At 44.9% G+C, this 21,775-nt stretch overlaps 1 pseudogene; it reads right to left on the bottom strand.

Annotated features, from left to right (window-relative positions):
• The window catches only part of LOC135516578 (ELKS/Rab6-interacting/CAST family member 1-like), an 83,366-nt pseudogene extending 64,292 nt beyond the window's left edge, over positions 1 to 19,074 (bottom strand).
• Between the last annotated feature and the right edge of the window lie 2,701 nt (positions 19,075 to 21,775).

The following is a 21,775-nucleotide window of genomic DNA, read 5'->3' as shown; positions in this document are numbered from 1 at the left end:
ACTGAAGACCAGATGAACACATGATTGTCTCTAGTGTACAGGGCAGGATGCTGGTTCCACTAGACAACACAGAGAACTGAAGACCAGATGAACACATGATTGTCTCTAGTGTACAGGGCAGGATGCTGGTTCCACTAGACAACACAGAGAACTGAAGACCAGATGAACACATGATTGTCTCTAGTGTACAGGGCAGGATGCTGGTTCCACTAGACAACACAGAGAACTGAAGACCAGATGCATCTGTCACAGAAGCTGAATGATAATCAACATGCTCTTTAGACAGAGTTCTGTACTGAGTCAGCTGTAGTTGGTGGTGATGTGTTGTTACCTTGTTCTTCATGAACTTGGACATCTGTACACCTCCATTTGTTTCATCTCCTCCTCTCTCTCCTCAGTGCTCAGAGCCCCACAAGTTAGACTTTAACATCTCAATCTCTTCCTCCAGGTCCCTCACACCTCGCTCCAGAGACTGGACCTTAGAGTCCTACCACAAGAGAACACACACAGTTAGACACACACATGACTTCCTCTAGTCCTACAGGGCACCTGCTGGTTCTGGACCTAGAGTCCTACCACAAGAGAACACACACAGTTAGACACACACACATTCCTCCAGGTCCCTCACACCTCGCTCCAGAGACTGGACCTTAGAGTCCTACCACAAGAGAACACACACAGATAGACACACACACACTTCCTCCAGGTCCCTCACACCTCGCTCCAGAGACTGGACCTTAGACACACAAGAGAACACACACAGTTAGACACACACACACTTCCTCCAGGTCCCTCACACCTCGCTCCAGAGACTGGACCTTAGAGTCCTACACAAGAGAACACACACAGTTAGACACACACACATTCCTCCAGGTCCTACACCTCGCAGGATGGACCTTAGAGTCCTACCACAAGAGAACACGACACACACAGAGAACTGAAGACCAGACCTGAAGAGACTGGACCTTGTCCTACCACAAGAGTACACACACACTTCCTCCAGGTCCCTCACACTGGTTCAGAGACTGGACCTTAGAGTCCTACCACAAGAGAACACACACAGTTAGACACACACACAGGTCCCATGCTCTCCAGGTCCCACACCTCGCTCCAGAGACTGGACCACAAGAGAACACACACAGTTAGACACACACACACACTCCTCTAGGTCCAACCTGCTCCAGACTGGACCTTAGTTAGAACAAGAGAACACACTTCCTCCAGGTCCCCTCCACCCCTCACACCTCGCTCCAGAGACTGGACCTTAGAGTCCTACCACAAGAGAACACACACAGTTAGACACACACACACTTCCTCCAGGTCCCTCACACCTCGCTCCAGAGACTGGACCTTAGAGTCCTACCACAAGAGAACACACACAGTTAGACACACACACACTTCCTCCAGGTCCCTCACACCTCGCTCCAGAGACTGGACCTTAGAGTCCTCACACCTCGCTCCACAAGGACCTTAGAACACACACAGTTAGACACACACACACTTCCTCCAGGTCCCTCACACCTCGCTCCAGAGACTGGACCTTAGAGTCCTACCACAAGAGAACACACACAGTTAGACACACACACACTTCCTCCAGGTCCCTCACACCTCGCTCCAGAGACTGGACCTTAGAGTCCTACCACAAGAGAACACACACAGTTAGACACACACACACTTCCTCCAGGTCCCTCACACCTCGCTCCAGAGACTGGACCTTCTCCAGTCCTACCACAAGAGAACACACACAGAGACTAGACACACACACACTTCCTCCAGGTCCCTCACACCTCGCTCCAGAGACTGGACCTTAGAGTCCTACCACAAGAGAACACACACAGTTAGACACACACACACTTCCTCCAGGTCCCTCACACCTCGCTCCAGAGACTGGACCTTAGAGTCCTACCACAAGAGAACACACACAGTTAGACACATTGTACAGGAAGTCAATCTCTCACCACATTGTACAGGAAGTCAATCTCTCACCACACACACACCTCCATCTTGATGACGGTCTCACTTTGGCATTCTAAGTGAAACATGAGCATACACACTCTCTCTGGTGGTGGTTAGCTCCTCTCTCTCACAACTCTCCACTGGTCTCTCTCTCTCTTAGCACCCTCTCTCTCTCTCTCTCTCCTTCCTCTATCTCTCCATCTCTCACCTTCATCTCGATGACGGTCTGCATGGTGGTCTTGGCTGATTCAGGGGAACTCCTTCATAGCTCCGTGGTGCAGCTCCTGAGGAGAGACAGGGTACAGCATGGTGGTGGTGGTTAGCACCAGGAGAGAACACAACAGCATGGTGGTGGTGGTTAGCACCAGGAGAGAACCCAACAGCATGGTGGTGGTGGTTAGCACCAGGAGAGAACACAACAGCATGGTGGTGGTGGTTAGCACCAGGAGAGAACCCAACAGCATGGTGGTGGTGGTTAGCACCAGGAGAGAACACAACAGCATGGTGGTGGTGGTTAGCACCAGGAGAGAACACAACAGCATGGTGGTGGTGGTTAGCACCAGGAGAGAACACAACAGCATGGTGGTGGTGGTTAGCACCAGGAGAGAACACAACAGCATGGTGGTGGTGGTTAGCACCAGGAGAGAACACAACAGCATGGTGGTGGTGGTTAGCACCAGGAGAGAACACAACAGCATGGTGGTGGTGGTTAGCACCAGGAGAGAACACAACAGCATGGTGGTGGTGGTTAGCACCAGGAGAGAACACAACAGCATGGTGGTGGTGGTTAGCACCAGGAGAGAACACAACAGCATGGTGGTGGTGGTTAGCACCAGGAGAGAACACAACAGCATGGTGGTGGTGGTTAGCACCAGGAGAGAACACAACAGCATGGTGGTGGTGGTTAGCACCAGGAGAGAACACAACAGCATGGTGGTGGTGGTTGGTGCACCACCAGGAGAGAACACAACAGCATGGTGGTGGTGGTTAGCACCAGGAGAGAACACAACAGCATGGTGGTGGTGGTTAGCACCAGGAGAGAACACAACAGCATGGTGGTGGTGGTTAGCACCAGGAGAGAACACAACAGCATGGTGGTGGTGGTTAGCACCAGGAGAGAACACAACAGCATGGTGGTGGTTAGCACAAGGAGAGAACACAACAGCATGGTGGTGGTGGTTAGCACCAGGAGAGAACACAACAGCATGGTGGTGGTGGTTAGCACCAGGAGAGAACACAACAGCATGGTGGTGGTTAGCACCAGGAGAGAACCCAACAGCATGGTGGTGGTGGTTAGCACGCCCAGGAGAGAACACAACAGCATGGTGGTGGTGGTTAGCACCAGGAGAGAACACAACAGCATAGTGACTGTCATCATGACCAGGAGAGAACACAACAGCATGGTGACTGTCATCATGACCAGGAGAGAACACAACAGCATGGTGACTGTCATCATGACCAGGAGAGAACACAACAGCATGGTGACTGTCATCATGACCAGGAGAGAACACAACAGCATAGTGACTGTCATCATGACCAGGAGAGAACACAACAGCATAGTGACTGTCATCATGACCAGGAGAGAACACAACAGCATGGTGACTGTCATCATGACCAGGAGAGAACACAACAGCATGGTGACTGTCATCATGACCAGGAGAGAACACAACAGCATAGTGACTGTCATCATGACCAGGAGAGAACACAACAGCATAGTGACTGTCATCATGACCAGGAGAGAACACAACAGCATGGTGACTGTCATCATGACAAGGAGAGAACACAACAGCATAGTGACTGTCATCATGACCAGGAGAGAACACAACAGCATGGTGACTGTCATCATGACCAGGAGAGAATACAACAGCATAGTGACTGTCATCATGACCAGGAGAGAACACAACAGCATGTTGACTGTCATCATGACAAGGAGAGAACACAACAGCATAGTGACTGTCATCATGACCAGGAGAGAACACAACAGCATAGTGACTGTCATCATGACCAGGAGAGAACACAACAGCATGGTGACTGTCATCATGACCAGGAGAGAACACAACAGCATAGTGACTGTCATCATGACCAGGAGAGAACACAACAGCATGGTGACTGTCATCATGACCAGGAGAGAACACAACAGCATGGTGACTGTCATCATGACCAGGAGAGAACACAGCAGCATGGTGACTGTCATCATGACCAGGAGAGAACACAACAGCATGGTGACTGTCATCATGACCAGGAGAGAACACAACAGCATAGTGACTGTCATCATGACCAGGAGAGAACACAACAGCATAGTGACTGTCATCATGACCAGGAGAGAACACAACAGCATGGTGACTGTCATCATGACCAGGAGAGGACACAGCAGAAGACAGTGTGTCGGTCAGGACCAGCAGGAGCTATTGGGATGAAGTGTCTTCTGGCACCGTAATTCTGGCTAACACCGTCGGGTCCATTCCAACATCCCACGTCCTCACAAGTGAATGGAGAGTCTGGTTCAAAGCTAACGCTAATAGTGTTCTCAGAGCTAACGTTCAAAGTGCTCTACTCCTGTACCTCTTAGACTTAAATGCTTCCACTAGCATGTTATGATAAAACCGCTCAAGCTCGCCTTCCTAATGCTATTCTGGACTCTTAATGTTTCTGCCTTTCACTAGTGTACTGTCTCTGTCTCTGAACCAGTTGTGATGTTAGAGAGACAGAGAGCGAGAGAGACAGAGAGAGAGAGAGAGAGAGAGACAGAGAGACAGAGCATTTTCTCAGTCATGAGAGAGAGACTGTCTTTTCAGTCATGTTGACACTGGTCCACTACTATTGCTTTAATGTATTGTTGTTCTCATTAATGTTGTTGTTGTAGTTGTTGTTAATGGTAATCCCATGTCCACTACTACTATTATTATTGCTGTTGGTCCCACCATTTATATATATATAAATATATTTTATATATATATTTTCATTGTATTTATATTTTTCCGATATGTATACAGAGAGAGAGAGAGAGAGACAGAGAGACAGACAGAGGGAGAGAGACAGAGAGAGAAAGACAGAGAGGGAGGGAGACAAAGAGGGAGAGGGAGAGGGAGATGAGAGAGCAGAGAAGAGAGGAGAGTGTCACGTTGCCTTGCTCCTGTAAATGATGGTGGCTGCCTAAGTGTGTATGAGGGTCTTACAGAGAGAACTAATGGGAGTTGTACTGAGGATCCCACAGAGAGAACTAATGGGAGTTGTACTGAGGGTCCCACAGAGAGAACTAATGGGAGTTGTACTGAGGGTCAAATCAAATCAAATCAAATTCAAATCATACAGAGAGAACTAATGGGAGTTGTACTGAGGGTCCTACAGAGAGAACTAATGGGAGTTGTACTGAGGGTCCTACAGAGAGAACTAATGGGAGTTGTACTGAGGGTCAAATCAAATCAAATTCAAATCAGAGAGAACTTGTACTGAGGGTCCTACAGAGAGAACTAATGGGAGTTGTACTGAGGGTCCCACAGAGAGAACTAATGGGAGTTGTACTGAGGGTCCCACAGAGAGAACTAATGGGAGTTGTACTGAGGGTCCTACAGAGAGAACTAATGGGAGTTGTACTGAGGGTCCTACAGAGAGAACTAATGGGAGTTGTACTGAGGGTCTTACAGAGAGAACTAATGGGAGTTGTACTGAGGGTCCCACAGAGAGAACTAATGGGAGTTGTACTGAGGGTCCCACAGAGAGAACTAATGGGAGTTGTACTGAGGGTCCTACAGAGAGAACTAATGGGAGTTGTACTGAGGGTCCTACAGAGAGAACTAATGGGAGTTGTACTGAGGGTCCCACAGAGAAAACTAATGGGAGTTGTACTGAGGGTCCCACAGAGAATGGGAGTTGTACTGAACTAGGGAGAGAACTAGGGCCGCCTCTCTAGTGGAGAAGACAAGAGGACTAACAAAGGAGAGAGGCTTCTGGTGGCTTCTGGTGCTGGGGGCAGTGGTGGAAATGGACTGCTGTACAGTGCACACACACACACACTGTAAATGCATGGACACATACACAGACTCATGGACACATAGATGCATCTCTTTGTAAATGCATGGACACACACATAAACATGATGGACACATACACAGACTCCCATAGATTCTTTGAAAATAGACTCTCTTGACATGTGGATGTATCCTTGTCAAATCATGTGGACAAAGTCCAGTAGGTCTGGACCATGTTTTCACTATTGGTTTGAGTTACAGAGGAGGGGTCAGAAAAAGTACCTAAAAAGTATCTCTCTCCCCCTCTCCTCTCTCTCTTTCTCTTTCTCTCTCTTTCTCTCTGTGTCATGAGCAATATGGTTCAGTGGAGATGAGTCATTCTCTGGAACTAAAGCAGTGCTATTATGGGATCTGTCTGTCCTTGTGTATGTCTCTCTCTCAGATGTCTCTCAGAGTTGAATGCCTCTCGCTGATCTGATAGTTGGCAGTCTGGAATCTTTCTGGGCTCTCAGCATCTCTTGTCTCTCTGTGTCATGAAGCAATATGGTTCAGTGGAGTATGACCGTGTTTCATTTTCCCCATTTCATCTGGAAAACTGTTTAAACAGGGGTGCTTCATTTATTGGTGGATGTATTCTCAAGACAACCAAAGGGCTGTCCTTGTGTATGAGGTTCCTCCTCTCCCCACACAGATGTGGTCACAGTTCAGAGTTGAATGCCTCTGACCAGAATACAGAACTGAATCTGATAGTTAGCAGTGGGTGGAATGAGGGCTGTTCTGGGCTCACAGCATGACGTCTTGTCTCCTCTGGTCAGTACAAAGGTCTGTCTATGAAGACAAGTAAGACAAAAAGGTACTTTTTAAAGGTCAGCTTATATAAAGTAGGTCTGTAATAGTAGCTTATCTTCTATAGTAAAGGTGTCTGTCTATAGTAACTGTCTTTCCCCATTTCATCAGTAAAGGTGAGGGAAAAATGTTTATTTAACAGGTAAGGTCTGTACTATAGTAAAGGTTAAGGTCTGTCTTAGTAAAGGTGGATGTAAAGGTTCTGTCTATAGTAAAGGTACTGTCTATAGTAAAGCTGTCTATGTAAAAAGGTCTGTCTATGTAAAGGTGAAACTGTCTATAGTAAAGGTTCCTCTGTCTATAGTAAAGGTAGGTGTCTATAGTAGGTGGTCTGTCTATAGTTCCTCTGAGGCTGTCTATAGTAAAGGTTAGGTCTGTCTATAGTAAAGGTATCTGTGCTATAGTAAAGGTGAGGTCTGTCATAGTAAAGGTACTAGAACCACAGAATGATAGTAAAGGTAGGGAGGGAGGGTCTATAGGGAGGGTCTATAGTAAAGGTGAGGTCTGTCTATAGTAAAGGGAGGTCTGTCTATAGTAAAGGTAGGTCTGTCTATAGTAAAGGTGAGGTATATAGTAAAGGTTAGGTCTGTCTATAGTAAAGGTGAGGTCTGTCTATAGTAAAGGTGAGGTCTGTCTATAGTAAAGGTGAGGTCTGTCTAGTAAAGGAGGTCTGTCTATAGTAAAGGTGAGGTCTGTCTATAGTAAAGGTGAGGTCTGTCTATAGTAAAGGTGGGTCTGTCTATAGTAAAGGTAGGTCTGTCTATAGTAAAGGTCTGTCTAGTAAGGTCTAGTAAAGGTTAGGTCTGTCTAGGGTGAGGTCTGTCTATAGTAAAGGTGAAGGTCTGTCTATAGTAAAGGTAAGGTCTGTCTATAGTAAAGGTAGGGTCTATAGGAAAGGGAGGGAGGGTCTATAGTAAAGGTGAGGGTCTATAGTAAAGGTGAGGGATAGTAAAGGTTAGGTCTGTCTATAGGGTGAGGTCTGTCTATAGTAAAGGTGAGGTCTGTCTATAGTAAAGGTGGAGGATAGGGTAAGGTCTGTCTATAGTAAAGGTGAGGTCTGTCTATAGTAAAGGTGAGGGTCTATAGGGTAGGTCTGTCTATAGTAAAGGTAAGGTCTGTCTATAGTAAAGGTGAGGTCTGTCTATAGTAAAGGTAAAGGTCTGTCTATAGTAAAGGTGAGGTCTGTCTATAGTAAAGGTGAGGGATAGTAAAGGTGAGGTCTATAGTAAAGGAGGGTCTGTCTATAGTAAAGGTGGGAGGTCTGTCTATAGTAAAGGTGAGGTCTGTCTATAGTAAAGGTAGGGTCTATAGTAAAGGTGAGGTCTGTCTATAGGGAGGTCTATAGTAAAGGTGAGGTCTGTCTAGTAAAGGTGAGGTCTGTCTATAGTAAAGGTGAGGTCTGTCTATAGTAAAGGGAGGTCTGTCTATAGTAAAGGTAGGTCTGTCTATAGTAAAGGTGAGGTCTGTCTATAGGGTGAGGTCTGTCTATAGTAAAGGTGAGGTCTGTCTATAGTAAAGGTGAGGTCTGTCTATAGTAAAGGTAAGGTCTGTCTATAGTAAAGGTAGGTCTGTCTATAGTAAAGGTGAGGTCTGTCTATAGTAAAGGAGGTCTGTCTATAGTAAAGGTGAGGTCTGTCTAGTAAAGGAGGTCTGTCTATAGTAAAGGTGAGGTCTGTCTATAGTAAAGGTGAGGTCTGTCTATAGAAAGGGAGGGAGGGAGGTCTATAGTAAAGGTGAGGTCTGTCTATAGTAAAGGGTGAGGTCTGTCTATAGTAAAGGTGAGGGTCTAGTAAAGGAGGTCTGTCTATAGTAAAGGTGAGGTCTGTCTATAGTAAAGGTGATCTGTCTATAGTAAAGGTGGGTCTGTCTATAGTAAAGGTGAGGTCTGATAGTAGACTGACTCTGTCTATAGACTTCTATCCTCTGGTGTCTATAGTTGAGGTCTGTCTATAGTAAAGGTGAGGTCTGTCTATAGTAAAGGTTAAGGTCTGTCTATAGTAAAGGTTAAGGTCTGTCTATAGTAAAGGTGAGGTCTGTCTATAGTAAAGGTGAGGTCTGTCTATAGTAAAGGTGAGGTCTGTCTATAGTAAAGGTCTATAGTAAAGGGTCTGTCTATAGTAAAGGTTAAGGTCTGTCTATAGTAAAGGTAAGGTCTGTCTATAGTAAAGGTAAGGTCTGTCTATAGTAAAGGTAAGGTCTGTCTATAGTAAAGGTAAGGTCTGTCTATAGTAAAGGTAAGGTCTGTCTATAGTAAAGGTAAGGTCTGTCTATAGTAAAGGTGAGGTCTGTCTATAGTAAAGGTGAGGTCTGTCTATAGTAAAGGTGAGGTCTGTCTATAGTAAAGGTGAGGTCTGTCTATAGTAAAGGTAAGGTCTGTCTATAGTAAAGGTGAGGTCTGTCTATAGTAAAGGTGAGGTCTGTCTATAGTAAAGGTAAGGTATGTCTATAGTAAAGGTAAGGTCTATAGTAAAGGTAAGGTCTGTCTATAGTAAAGGTGAGGTCTGTCTATAGTAAAGGTGAGGTCTGTCTATAGTAAAGGTGAGGTCTGTAAAGGTCTATAGTAAAGGTAGGGTCTGTCTATAGTAAAGGTGAGGTCTGTCTATAGTAAAGGTGAGGTCTGTCTATAGTAAAGGTGAGGTCTGTCTATAGTAAAGGTGAGGTCTGTCTATAGTAAAGGTGAGGTCTGTCTATAGTAAAGGTAAGGTCTGTCTATAGTAAAGGTCTGTCTATAGTAAAGGTGAGGTCTGTCTATAGTAAAGGTTAAGGTCTGTCTATAGTAAAGGTAAGGTCTGTCTATAGTAAAGGTGAGGTCTGTCTATAGTAAAGGTGAGGTCTGTCTATAGTAAAGGTAAGGTCTGTCTATAGTAAAGGTAAGGTCTGTCTATAGTAAAGGTGAGGTCTGTCTATAGTAAAGGTGAAGGTCTGTCTATAGTAAAGGTGAGGTCTGTCTATAGTAAAGGTGAGGTCTGTCTATAGTAAAGGTGAGGTCTGTCTATAGTAAAGGTAAGGTCTGTCTATAGTAAAGGTGAGGTCTGTCTATAGTAAAGGTAAGGTCTGTCTATAGTAAAGGTGAGGTCTGTCTATAGTAAAGGTGAGGTCTGTCTATAGTAAAGGTAAGGTCTGTCTATAGTAAAGGTGAGGTCTGTCTATAGTAAAGGTGAGGTCTGTCTATAGTAAAGGTGAGGTCTGTCTATAGTAAAGGTGAGGTCTGTCTATAGTAAAGGTGAGGTCTGTCTATAGTAAAGGTCTATAGTAAAGGTCTGTCTATAGTAAAGGTAAGGTCTGTCTATAGTAAAGGTGAGGTCTGTCTATAGTAAAGGTGAGGTCTGTCTATAGTAAAGGTGAGGTCTGTCTATAGTAAAGGTTAAGGTCTGTCTATAGTAAAGGTAAGGTCTGTCTATAGTAAAGGTGAGGTCTGTCTATAGTAAAGGTAAGGTCTGTCTATAGTAAAGGTGAGGTCTGTCTATAGTAAAGGTAAGGTCTGTCTATAGTAAAGGTGAGGTCTGTCTATAGTAAAGGTTAAGGTCTGTCTATAGTAAAGGTGAGGTCTGTCTATAGTAAAGGTGAGGTCTGTCTATAGTAAAGGTGAGGTCTGTCTATAGTAAAGGTAAGGTCTGTCTATAGTAAAGGTGAGGTCTGTCTATAGTAAAGTCTGTCTATAGTAAAGGTGAGGTCTGTCTATAGTAAAGGTAAGGTCTGTCTATAGTAAAGGTAAGGTCTGTCTATAGTAAAGGTGAGGTCTGTATATAGTAAAGGTGAGGTCTGTCTATAGTAAAGGTAAGGTCTGTATATAGTAAAGGTGAGGTCTGTCTATAGTAAAGGTCTGTCTAGGTCTGTCTATAGTAAAGGTAAGGTCTGTCTATAGTAAAGGTGAGGTCTGTCTATAGTAAAGGTAAGGTCTGTCTATAGTAAAGGTGAGGTCTGTCTATAGTAAAGGTGAGGTCTGTCTATAGTAAAGTAAAGTGAGGTCTGTCTATAGTAAAGGTGAGGTCTGTCTATAGTAAAGGTAAGGTCTGTCTATAGTAAAGGTGAGGTCTGTCTATAGTAAAGGTGAGGTCTGTCTATAGTAAAGGTGAGGTCTGTCTATAGTAAAGGTAAGGTCTGTCTATAGTAAAGGTAAGGTCTGTCTATAGTAAAGGTGAGGTCTGTCTATAGTAAAGGTGAGGTCTGTCTATAGTAAAGGTAAGGTCTGTCTATAGTAAAGGTGAGGTCTGTCTATAGTAAAGTAATAGTAAAGGTGAGGTCTGTCTATAGTAAAGGTGAGGTCTGTCTATAGTAAAGGTAAGGTCTGTCTATAGTAAAGGTGAGGTCTGTCTATAGTAAAGGTGAGGTCTGTCTATAGTAAAGGTGAGGTCTGTCTATAGTAAAGGTGAGGTCTGTCTATAGTAAAGGTGAGGTCTGTCTATAGTAAAGGTCTGTCTATAGTAAAGGTGAGGTCTGTCTATAGTAAAGGTGAGGTCTGTCTATAGTAAAGGTGAGGTCTGTCTATAGTAAAGGTGAGGTCTGTCTATAGTAAAGGTAAGGTCTGTCTATAGTAAAGGTGAGGTCTGTCTATAGTAAAGGTGAGGTCTGTCTATAGTAAAGGTGAGGTCTGTCTATAGTAAAGGTGAGGTCTGTCTATAGTAAAGGTGAGGTCTGTCTATAGTAAAGGTGAGGTCTGTCTATAGTAAAGGTAAGGTCTGTCTATAGTAAAGGTGAGGTCTGTCTATAGTAAAGGTGAGGTCTGTCTATAGTAAAGGTGAGGTCTGTCTATAGTAAAGGTGAGGTCTGTCTATAGTAAAGGTAAGGTCTGTCTATAGTAAAGGTGAGGTCTGTCTATAGTAAAGGTGAGGTCTGTCTATAGTAAAGGTGAGGTCTGTCTATAGTAAAGGTGAGGTCTGTCTATAGTAAAGGTGAAGGTCTGTCTATAGTAAAGGTGAGGTCTGTCTATAGTAAAGGTGAAGGTCTGTCTATAGTAAAGGTGAGGTCTGTCTATAGTAAAGGTGAGGTCTGTCTATAGTAAAGGTAAGGTCTGTCTATAGTAAAGGTGAGGTCTGTCTATAGTAAAGGTGAGGTCTGTCTATAGTAAAGGTGAGGTCTGTCTATAGTAAAGGTGAGGTCTGTCTATAGTAAAGGTGAGGTCTGTCTATAGTAAAGGTGAGGTCTGTCTATAGTAAAGGTAAGGTCTGTCTATAGTAAAGGTGAGGTCTGTCTATAGTAAAGGTGAGGTCTGTCTATAGTAAAGGTGGTCTGTAGGTCTGTCTATAGTAAAGGTGAGGTCTGTATATAGTAAAGGTTAAGGTCTGTCTATAGTAAAGGTGAGGTCTGTCTATAGTAAAGGTGAGGTCTGTCTATAGTAAAGGTGAGGTCTGTCTATAGTAAAGGTGAGGTCTGTCTATAGTAAAGGTGAGGTCTGTCTATAGTAAAGGTAAGGTCTGTCTATAGTAAAGGTAAAGGTCTGTCTATAGTAAAGGTAAGGTCTGTCTATAGTAAAGGTGAGGTCTGTCTATAGTAAAGGTAAGGTCTGTCTATAGTAAAGGTGAGGTCTGTCTATAGTAAAGGTAAGGTCTGTCTATAGTAAAGGTGAGGTCTGTCTATAGTAAAGGTGAGGTCTGTCTATAGTAAAGGTGAGGTCTGTCTATAGTAAAGGTGAGGTCTGTCTATAGTAAAGGGTGAGGTTTGTCTATAGTAAAGGTAAGGTCTGTCTATAGTAAAGGTGAGGTCTGTCAATAGTAAAGGTGAGGTCTGTCTATAGTAAAGGTGAGGTCTGTCTATAGTAAAGGTAAGGTCTGTCTATAGTAAAGGTGAGGTCTGTCTATAGTAAAGGTAAGGTCTGTCTATAGTAAAGGAAAGGTCTGTCTATAGTAAAGGTGAGGTCTGTCTATAGTAAAGGTCTGTCTATAGTAAATGGTGAGGTCTGTCTATAGTAAAGGTGAGGTCTGTCTATAGTAAGCTGAGGGCTCTGTGGTATAGTAAAATTCAGTTAGCTGTAGGGCTCTGTGGTAACAGAGCTGTATAATTCAGTTAAAGGGCTCTGTGGTAACAGAGTCTGTCTCTGTGGTAACAGAGCTAATGTAAAACAGGTGTAGGTTAGCTGTCTGTAACAGTAAAGAATTCAGTGCTGTAGGTCTGTCTATAGTAAAGGTCTGTGGTAACAGAGCTGTAATGAATCAGTTATAGGGGGCTAAAGGTTAAGGTCTGTCTATAGTAAAGGTGGGGTCTGTCTATAGTAAAGAGCTGTAATAATGAATTCAGTTATCTGTCTATATTCAGTTAAACAGAGCTGATGAATTCAGTTAGCTGGGGGCTCTGTGGTAACAGAGCTGTAGGTTAGCTGGGGGGCTCTGTAGTAAAGAGCTGTAATGGTTAGCTGTCTAACAGAGCTAGTGAATTCAGTTAGTGAGGGGCTCTGTGGTAACAGAGCTGTAATGAATAATTAGGTAAGGGCTCTGTGGTAACAGAGCTATGATGGGTGAGGCTCTGTGGTAACAGAGTATAGTTTGCTGGGGGCTCTGTGGTAAGGTGTGAGAATTCAGTTAGCTGGGGGGCTCTGTGGTAACAGGCTGTAATGAATTCAGTTAGCTGGGGGCTCTGTGGTAACAGAGCTGTAATGGTTCAGTTAGCTGGGGAGCTCTGTGGTAACAGGCTGTAGGTTCAGTTAGTGGGGGGCTCTGTGGTAACAGAGCTGTAATTCAGTTAGCTGGGGGGCTCTGTGGTAACAGAGCTGTAATTCAATTCAGTTATGAATTCAGTGTGGGGGGCTCTGTGGTAACAGAGCTGTAATGAATTCAGTTAGGGCTCTGTGGTAACAGAGCTGTGATGAATTCAGTTAGCTGGTCTGTGGTAACAGAGTTGTAATGAATTCAGTTAGCTGGGGGGCTCTGTGGTAACAGAGTTGTAATGAATTCAGTTAGCTGGGGGGCTCTGTGGTAACAGAGTTGTAATGAATTCAGTTAGCTGGGGGGCTCTGTGGTAACAGAGTGTTGTTTACATGAGCGTGACCAGCACATAACGACGCTCTGGAGGAACTCTGTGGTAACCATGGAGTTATGAATGAATTATTTCCCCTCCCCTCCTCTGTTTCGCTCTCTCCCCCTCTCCCCCTCACCTCTCGTAGGGCGTTGGTCTCCTTGTCTTTCTGTTCCAGTAGACTGTCTAGGTGGTGGATGTGCATGTCAGCCTCAGCCAGTCTCCTGGTCCTCTCATGGTCTTCCTCTGAGGCCTTGGCTGACAGACCTGGAATACACACCATAGTGATGCTTTTAAGAGTGTGTGTGTGTGTGTGTGTGTGTGTGTGTGTGTGTGTGTGTGTGTGTGTGTGTGTGTGTGTGTGTGTGTGTGTGTGTGTGTGTGTGTGTGTGTGTGTGTGTGTGTGTGTGTGTGTGTGTGTGTGTGTGTGTGTGTGTGTGTGTGTGTGTGTGTGTGTGTGTGTGTGTGCGTGAGTGCGTGTGTGTGTGTGTGTGTGTGTGTGTGTGTGTGTGTGTGTGTGTGTGTGTGTGTGTGTGTGTGTGTGTACCCCACCATACCTTTGCTCTGCAGCATCTCCAGTAGTTTCTTGATAGACTGGTCTCTGGCCCCCAGGGTCTGTTTCTGACTGTCGATCCTCAACTCCATCTCCTCCAGCGTCTTCCTCAGGAGGAACAACTCTTTGGCCTGGAGGTTACATTCAATACAATTCAACCAAACATTATTCATCTCCTTGGCCTGGAGGTTACATTCAATACAATTCAACCAAACATTATTCATCTCTTTGGCCTGGAGGTTACATTCAATACAATTCAACCAAACATTATTCATCTCCTTGGCCTGGAGGTTACATTCAATACAATTCAACCAAACATTATTCATCTCCTTGGCCTGGAGGTTACATTCAATACAATTCAACCAAACATTATTCATCTCTTTGGCCTAGAGGTAACATTCAATACAATTCAACCAAATGGTATTTTCCTTGACCATTCAAATATAACTGCATTAATCTCTTTGGCCTGGAACCAAATGTATTCAACTCTTTGACCTGGATTTTCAATACAATTCAACCAAACATTATTCATCTCTTTGGCCTAGAGGTAACATTCAATACAATTCAACCAAATGGTATTTTCCTTGACCAAGAGGTTAGATTAAACTAAATATAACTGCATTAATCTCTTTGGCCTGGAGGTTACATTCAATACAATTCAACCAAACAGTATTCAACTCTTTGACCTGGAGGTTACATTCAATACAATTCAACCAAACAGTATTCATCTCTTTGGCCGAGAGGAAAGTGTCACACCCTGATCTGTTTCACCTGTCTTTGTGCTCGTCTCCACCCTCCTCCAGGTGTCGCCCATCTTCCCCATCATCCCCTGTGTATTTATACCTGTGCTCTCTGTTTGTCTGTTGCCAGTTTGTTTTGTTTGTCAAGTCTACCAGCGTTTTCCCCCTTGCTCCTATCTTTTTCTAGTTCCTAACTATTCCTACACATTGGGGCCGTGCATTTTCTAGTTCCTGTTTTCTAGTTTCCCCAGTTTTTACCATTCTGTCGACCCTGACCCTGAGCCTGACTTCTGTTCTGTACCTTATGGACTCTGATCTGGATTACTGACCTCAGATCTGTAATAAACGTTTGTTATTTTAACAGTGTCTGTATCTGGGTCTTCTGAAACGTAACAGTAAGATTCAATTCCATTTAATGGGAGGAACACAACACGCCTCCTTTCAGTAAATGTCAACTCCTGAATCCAAGCTACTTCTCAACATGTTTGTGTTATTTCTAAATTAACTTAGTTAGCCTAGAGATTAGATTCAATCAAACGTTATTTATATACAATAATTCACTTTCGATTCAATTAACTTTATTGATACCCGTAGGGGAAACATGACGAGATAGTGATATCTCTAAATTAGGTTAGTTAGTTCTATATACTTGTTGTACAGTTTAATTGTCACGGTTTTCTATAGGTGAAAGAGAGTCGGACCAAAATGCGGCGTGGCTATTATGATTCATGTTTAATGAAAACAAATGGAAACACGAATCAAATACAAAAAAAAACAACAAACGTAATGAGAAAACCGAAAACAGCCTATACTGGTGTAAACTAACACAGAACAGGAACAAGGACATAAGGACAATCACCCACGAAAAACTCAAAGAATATGGCTGCCTAAATATGGTTCCCAATCAGAGACAACGATAAACACCTGCCTCTGATTGAGAACCACTTTAGACAGCCATAGACTAACCTAGAACACCCCACTAAGCTACAATCCCAATACCTGTGAAAAAACCCCAAGACAAAACACACCACATACCAAAACCCATGTCACACCCTGGCCTGACCAAATAGATAAAGAAAACACAAAATACTAAGACCAGGGCGTGACATTAATGTCCATTAGCATTACATTCCTCAAGTTATTCAGAGGAGTGTGCCTTCTGACAAATGAAATGGAGTGAACAACATGATGTTGCATGAAGTACAGAATCCTAAATATGACTCTGATGAACTGACATGTAAATGTTCACTGTGTGTTTTCTATCTGTTTTTAACCTTTCACTGTAAACCAGAGCGCCAAATACACATTTCCATTCTGTGTAAACTTAAATGGACAAACTCGTTTTTTTTAAATTAAAAGTGAAAATAGACCTGGGCCCTTATCCAGAAAGCATCTCTGAATAGGAGTGCTAATTAGATTATATATGAACAGATCCTAGATCAGGACTCAGCTTTCTGAAACTAGACTTCACCTGTCTCTGGTGTTCAGCTTGGAGACTGTGGAAGTTGTCCTCAGTGGGTTCGAATGACAGAGGTTCTCCAGGTCTCCCTCCGCTACAGTCCTGCTGGAACAACTGATTCAGATCTCTCTGAGTCCTCAGCTCATCCTGCAGGGCCTGCACCGTCATCTGGAGGTGCTGAGGAGAGAGAGGGGGATGGGGAGGGGGAGAGAGGAGGGAGAGGGGGAGAGGGGAGAGAGAGGGGAGAGGGGGGAGAGAGGAGAGAGAGAGGGGAGAGGAGAGAGAGGGGGAGAGAGGGGAGAGAGAGGGGAGAGATGAGAGAGGGGAGAGATGAGAGAGGGGGGAGAGATGAGAGAGAGGGGGAGAGAGGAGAGAGGGGGAGAGAGCAGAGAGAGGGGGAAGAGAGATGTTCATACCATCATACCATTTCTGTACCATACCACGTTTTACGTTATTACCGCAATTATACACAAGGGGCGCTTTCCACTTAACAATTTAGGCAACAGGGATCTTGATCCAGGAGGGGGTTGAATATCTCTGCTGTAACCAAGAAGTTTGATCTTCACATTTAGCCACTTGGCAAGTTAGCAAATCAAATGCATGGCTGGAGCCCTGAGCTGCATATCATTTATTTGACACATAGTTATACTCAACTTAAGCAGTGGAGTAGCATGCACATACCGTCAGTATTTCCAAATACCCCGGTATATGGTATATCACCCAAGCCTACGCGGTTCTTCCCTGCCTTTGATATCAGTTAGTTTGTAGTTTTCACCTCATTTCCAGTTTGTAGTTCTTCCTGCCTCAGTTACAGTTTGTAGTTCTTCCTACCTTTGATATCAGTTACAGTTTGTAGTTCTTCCTGTCTCAGTTACAGTTTGTAGTTCTTCCTGCCTTTGATATCAGTTACAGTTTGTAGTTCCAGTTACAGTTTGTTCTTCCTGCCTCAGTTAGGCCTCAGTTACAGCTTGTAGTTCTTCCTGCCTCAGTTACAGTTTGTAGTTCTTCCTGCCTCAGTTACAGTTTGTAGTTCTTCCTGCCTCAGTTACAGTTTGTAGTTCTTCCCTCAGTTACAGTTTGTAGTTCTTCCATTTCTCAGTTACAGTTTGTAGTTCTTCCTGTCTCAGTTACAGTTTGTAGTTCTTCCTGTCTCAGTTACAGTTTGTAGTTCTTCCTGTCTCAGTTACAGCTTGTAGTTCTTCCTGCCTCAGTTACAGCTTGTAGTTCTTCCTGCCTCAGTTACAGTTTGTAGTTCTTCCTGCCTTTGATATCAGTTACAGTTTGTAGTTCTTCCTGCCTTTGATATCAGTTACAGTTTGTAGTTCTTCCTGCCTTTGATATCAGTTACAGTTTGTAGTTCTTCCTGTCTCAGTTACAGTTTGTAGTTCTTCCTGCCTCAGTTACAGCTTGTAGTTCTTCCTTTCTCAGTTACAGCTTGTAGTTCTTCCTGCCTCAGTTACAGCTTGTAGTTCTTCCTGCCTCAGTTACAGTTTGTAGTTCTTCCTGCCTTTGATATCAGTTACAGTTTGTAGTTCTTCCTGCCTTTGATATCAGTTACAGTTTGTAGTTCTTCCTGTCTCAGTTACAGTTTGTAGTTCTTCCTGCCTCAGTTACAGCTTGTAGTTCTTCCTGCCTCAGTTACAGTTTGTAGTTCTTCCTGCCTCAGTTACAGTTTGTAGTTCTTCCTGCCTCAGTTACAGTTTGTAGTTCTTCCTGCCTTTGATATCAGTTACAGTTTGTAGTTCTTCCTGTCTCAGTTACAGTTTGTAGTTCTTCCTGCCTTTAATATCAGTTACAGTTTGTAGTTCTTCCTGTCTCAGTTACAGTTTGTAGTTCTTCCTGCCTCAGTTACAGCTTGTAGTTCTTCCTGCCTCAGTTACAGCTTGTAGTTCTTCCTGCCTCAGTTACAGTTTGTAGTTCTTCCTGCCTCAGTTACAGTTTGTAGTTCTTCCTGCCTCAGTTACAGTTTGTAGTTCTTCCTGCCTTTGATATCAGTTACAGTTTGTAGTTCTTCCTGTCTCAGTTACAGTTTGTAGTTCTTCCTGCCTCAGTTACAGCTTGTAGTTCTTCCTGCCTCAGTTACAGCTTGTAGTTCTTCCTGCCTCAGTTACAGTTTGTAGTTCTTCCTGCCTCAGTTACAGTTTGTAGTTCTTCCTGCCTCAGTTACAGTTTGTAGTTCTTCCTGCCTTTGATATCAGTTACAGTTTGTAGTTCTTCCTGTCTCAGTTACAGTTTGTAGTTCTTCCTGTCTCAGTTACAGTTTGTAGTTCTTCCTGTCTCAGTTACAGCTTGTAGTTCTTCCTGCCTCAGTTACAGCTTGTAATTTCGGCCTACTGCCTTCTCTCACTGCTTCCTTTCCCTCTCTCTCTCCATCCCTCAACCCTTTCTATTAGCATAGACGTGACATCAGACAACACGAGACATGATGTCAAGAACAAGATGAAACCAGCCCGAAACGAGACGAAACGAGCCACCGACAGTACGATTCCCCACACGGCTTCTTGTCAATGTTACTATCTGGCCGAACAGAATCACAGCACACGGACTTCTGCCCCATGGAGAGCCACAGTCATGGCGTCTTTCTGTAGGCACGAACTCCGCCATGGCTTGTTGGACAAAGGCTATGGGGAAACGAATGGCGTTTTTTGGGGGGGGTTTTGGGATAAAACACCTAAACTAAGGTCTTTGGTTCACAGGCTTAGACATTTTGTTCTACGAGATAATCTCCAAAAGATCATGTCACTTTTTGTGAATTTTGGAGCATTTATGTAATCAAAAGAAGCTTCATAACTCATAAAGGTCGTGTTAACTGACTGCTACTATCTCATAGAACAAACCGTATCAGATCTCCTCAGCCTTTGTCAAACTCAGACCTTATTTTCAGCATTTATTCCTAAATTCCATTCTTTCCCCATTTATTTTCCACATTGGAATGGCTGAACGAACCAGGGGGGCCTCATTGGGGCGGCAGGGTAGCCTAGGGTAGGCCTCATTGGGGCGGCAGGGTAGCCTAGTGGTAAGAGCGTTGGACCAGGGGGCCTCATTGGGGCGGTAGGGTAGCCTAGTGGTAAGAGCGTTGGACCAGGGGGCCTCATTGGGCGGCAGGGTAGCCTTGTGGTAAGAGCGTTGGACCAGGGGGCCTCATTGGGGCGGTAGGGTAGCCTAGTGGTAAGAGCGTTGGACCAGGGGGGCCTCATTGGGGCGGTAGGGTAGCCTAGTGGTAAGAGCGTTGGACCAGGGGCCTCATTGGGGCGGTAGGGTAGCCTAGTGGTAAGAGCGTTGGACCAGGGGGCCTCATTGGGGCGGTAGGGTAGCCTAGTGGTAGCCTAGAGTGTTGGACCAGGGGGCCTCATTGGGGCGGTAGGGTAGCCTAGTGGTAAGAGCGTTGGACCAGCAGGGCCTCATTGGGGCGGCAGGGTAGCCTAGTGGTAAGAGTGTTGGACCAGGGGGGCCTCATTGGGGCGGCAGGGTAGCCTAGTGGTAAGAGCGTTGGACCAGCAGGGCCTCATTGGGGCGGCAGGGTAGCCTAGTGGTAAGAGCGTTGGACCAGGGGGGCCTCATTGGGGCGGCAGGGTAGTCTAGTGGTAAGAGCGTTGGACCAGCAGGGCATCATTGGGGCGGCTGGGTAGCCTAGTGGTAAGAGCGTTGGACCAGGGGGGCCTCATTGGGGTGGCAGGGTAACCTAGTGGTAAGAGTGTTGGACTAGCAGGGCCTCATTGGGGCAGCAGGGTAGCCTTGTGGTAAGAGCGTTGGACCAGGGGGGCCTCATTGGGGCGGCAGGGTAGCCTAGTGGTAAGAGCGTTGGACCAGGGGGGCCTCATTGGGGCAGCAGGGTAGCCTAGTGGTAAGAGCGTTGGACCAGGGGGGCCTCATTGGGGCAGCAGGGTAGCCTAGTGGTAAGAGCGTTGGACCAGGGAGGCCTCATTGGGGCGGCAGGGTAGCCTAGTGGTAAGAGCGTTGGACCAGGGGGGCCTCATTGGGGCAGCAGGGTAGCCTAGTGGTAAGAGCGTTGGACCAGGGGGGCCTCATTGGGGCAGCAGGGTAGCCTAGTGGTAAGAGCGTTGGACCAGGGGGGCCTCATTGGGGCAGCAGGGTAGCCTAGTGGTAAGAGCGTTGGACCAGCAGGGCCTCATTTACGTTTTTTTAAGGAATACAAGCGGGCGATCTCGTGTTTTTATAACGTTGTCAACTAACCCGTCTTTAGGCCAGAAAATGTGACACGTCACCTCCTATGCAAATGTGGGGTTCTGAAACCTTGACACTTCAAGTCCGCTCCGCTGAGAGGGTGGAAACGGAGACAGACTTTGTGCCATTATAAGGCATGGGATCCTACGGTGTCCACAAAGGGCTTTGGAGCCTGTCCAGAACAGTCACCCATCTAAGACAATATTGTATGTTGTATTCAGAGCCATAGATATATTTTTACTCAACCTTGTGTGCCTGTCTGTCTGCCTGTTTGTAGATGAGTACATGAGCATACAGGTGAGATTATAACATTTTAAAGGATTTTAATATTAACTACCTATTTGATGTCAATGGAGGTTCAACATTGGTGTTCAAAGAAATTGTAAATAAAATAGGAAATCATTTTCCTGCCATTCCATGAGTCCTTCATACATCCACCCTATCAAACGGAATGTCTAGAATTATAACAACATTCTAAATTCTAAAAGTTGACCTAAACTCTCTAAAAGAACAAGGCTCTGGACGGGTGGAAACAGGTGACATGTACAAGGACTCAATTATTTCAAGATTCAAATAATGTACCTATCTGACATCAACGGAGCTCCATAACACCGACGTTCAACATCAATCATTAACCCATTTCATAAAAATGCTTCTCAGCCTCAACTCTGCCTTTGAGACCTGGCTGTGTTTGTTGTACGAGTTGGAAAATGAGTCTAGGATGTTTGCAACCAGGGTGTGATAAAACACCATGTTTAACCCCCGACAGCTGTCATCTAACGCCTGAACAAACCTGTTCACCACACCAGGATGTGATAAAACACCATGTTTAACCCCCGACAGCTGTCATCTAACGCCTGTATAAACCCTGTTCCTCTGCACCACACCAGGACATGATAAAACACCATGTTTAAACCCCCAGCTGTCATCAGCTGTCATGTGATAAAACTAACCCCCGACCTGTATAAATAAACCCTGTTCCTCTGCACCACACCAGGACATGATAAAACACCATGTTTAACCCCGACAGCTGTCATCTAACGCCTGTACAAACCCTGTTCCTCTGCACCACACCAGGATGTGATAAAACACCATGTTTAACCCAGAGCAGCTGTCATTA

The sequence above is a fragment of the Oncorhynchus masou genome, chromosome 27 (assembly GCF_036934945.1).
Source record: "Oncorhynchus masou masou isolate Uvic2021 chromosome 27, UVic_Omas_1.1, whole genome shotgun sequence".
NCBI lineage: Eukaryota > Metazoa > Chordata > Actinopteri > Salmoniformes > Salmonidae > Oncorhynchus > Oncorhynchus masou.
Note: the sequence above shows the minus strand (reverse complement) of the source record. Positions and strands in the feature narration are given on the sequence as shown.